Consider the following 2,500-nt stretch of genomic DNA (forward strand, 5'->3'; position numbering starts at 1 on the left):
CAGTATTGTATGTTCATTAGAGTGTTAAAGTGTTAACTCTTTTCATTAATTGTCAAAATTAAATATTTGTGTAAAATTAATTTTCAGTAAAACAATTGATTGTATATATTTTTCATAGAGTCTTTCATTTGTCTTAATCTCATTTCAGATTTAATATTTCAAATGATCTAATTTTGGTGTTAATTCTTTTATATCATTGTTAACCTATAGAATATATTAATTTTTGTAACGTTTTTATTATTTCATTCACAAATAGTTTCTATTAGTGCCTTGCTCATAATCTTTGATTAAGAACTGAAGTAAGAGGTTGGTTTTTGAATAGGTGAACATAGATAATCACCTAGTTTTTTTTTTAGTGTAATGTAAGCGACCTTTGGATATTCAGTGTTTATATATATTGCCGTCTGGGAGTTACGTATATTCTCAGAGCTCGGGTATGTTTTAAGTGTAGCAGATATATGTAATATAATCTAGTGAGTTTTGGAGCTCAGGAATTTATGTAATTCTCCAGACTTATATCTATTTTCGGTGCCCAGACCTTAGGAATTGAGCGAGTCTGTTTTAAACATTAATGATAACAGGACGTGTTTTCATTAAAGGGTTGACCAGTTAAGCGTTGGTAGGATTTTGTGTATTGTTTGTAAATATTTTTTGGAGAGGTATAAATTTTTGTAAAGTACAAGACTGTACAAATAAATGTACGAGTTTTTGGAAAACCCAATTGTCCAGGAATTGTCAGAAGCTAATGTAAGTAAAGCTCAGTGGATCTGTATTTTAATGCCATTTGGTGGCCATTCAATGAGTGAAATGATTAAAGCCCAAATCACGTGTCTAGTCTTAGAAATATTGATGAACTCCGGAAATTTGTCGGAAGAAGATATTGAAGCAGCTCGCGAACTTTTGGAGAAAGCTGAAGCAGAATTGGTATCAAAACAAGTGTCAGTTGACCTAGAAACTGAATGAATGAAAGCAGAAAGGAATATAGAGGATGGGATTCGAATTGCAGCGGAAGAGAAATTTATTAAGTTGAGTATGATGGCAGAACGGAGAGAGAGAGAGAGAGAGAGAGAGAGAGAGAGAGAGAGAGAGAGAGAGAGAGAGAGAGAGAGAGAGAGAGAGAGAGAAATCGCAATACATGAGAGGGAACTGGAAGCAGGATGGAAGGAAGAGAGAGAGAAAGAGTCAAGAGAAATCGCAAGACATGAGGGAAATGGAAGCGAGATGGAAGAAAGAGAGAGAAAAAGAGTCAAGAGGAATTGCATGACGAGAAGGAAGTTAGAGAGAAGAGGCAAGAAAAATTGCTAGAGAGAGAGAGAGAGAGAGAGAGAGAGAGAGAGAGAGAGAGAGAGAGAGAGAGAGAGAGAGAAAAGAAGCCAGAGAAATTGCCAGACATGCAAGGGAAATGGAAGCAAGAGAAATTGTAAGACGGGAAGAAAGAGAGAGAGAAGAAGTATGCCATGTGAGGGATTTGGTGCTGTTGAATGCTCATGCAACGTCGGCAACGCACACAGAGATGACCCCTGCTATGTACAATCCCGTGTTTAATGTGACGAATGTGCAGAGGTTAATTCCAAAGTTCACAGAAGAAGCTACCGACAAATTCTTCGATCAGTTTAAAACGGTCGCATCGACAATGGAATTGCCAGACAATAGATGGTCTGTGTTATTGCAGAGTGTCCCCAGTGAAAAAGGATGCAGTGCTTATCTTTCCTTGTCTCAGGACAAGAGGAAGGAGTATCAAGAAGTTAATAGGAGCGTACTACAATGTATCAGATGACCCCTGAATATTATAATGAAAGATTCTGAAGCTTACGGAGGTCCAAGAAAAGGACTTTCCTGGATTAAGCTTATAAGGTATTACGATGTTTCAAGAGATGGATAGAGGCTGCTTAAATGAGAGAGATGGCTGAGTTAGAAGAATTGATGGCTCTGGAACAATATTTACAAGGAATTCCTGAACATATTCGAACTTGAGAGAGAGAGAGGTGAAGAAACTTGATAAAGCCACTTTGCTGAGTGAAGATTATAATATTATCAGTTGTAAACCCTCCTAGGGTATGAAGTTTCAACCGTTGTTCTGACCAAGTATTAAGTAATCGCCGACCCATAGAAACCATTTCAATAATAACTATGTGAACAAGTTCAATAGTTATAGCTGAAGTACCCCTGGTACAGTTCCAAAGCAGAATGCGAAAGTACCTCAGCAACACTCGTCGAATCGTACTCCTTCAGGTATTGTGAAAGACTCGTAGAAGGTTAATATTGTCTGTTACAAGGGTGGCAAGAGAGGCCATATCAATAAGAAATGTTCGTTGAACTAACCGAAATCAGTCAGCTAAGGGTTTAATGATAATTAAACTTCACAAAATGCAAAAAAACGAAGAAACAAACGGGAAAGAACGACGAGGAAAATAAACCAGCTGATGTTTACATGACGAACAGAACAACACCAAACAGCATGGATGCCTTTAAACCGTATATTTATGAAGGTAGGTTAGGT

Source organism: Palaemon carinicauda, chromosome 1 (assembly GCF_036898095.1).
Source record: "Palaemon carinicauda isolate YSFRI2023 chromosome 1, ASM3689809v2, whole genome shotgun sequence".
Classification (NCBI taxonomy): Eukaryota; Metazoa; Arthropoda; class Malacostraca; order Decapoda; family Palaemonidae; genus Palaemon; species Palaemon carinicauda.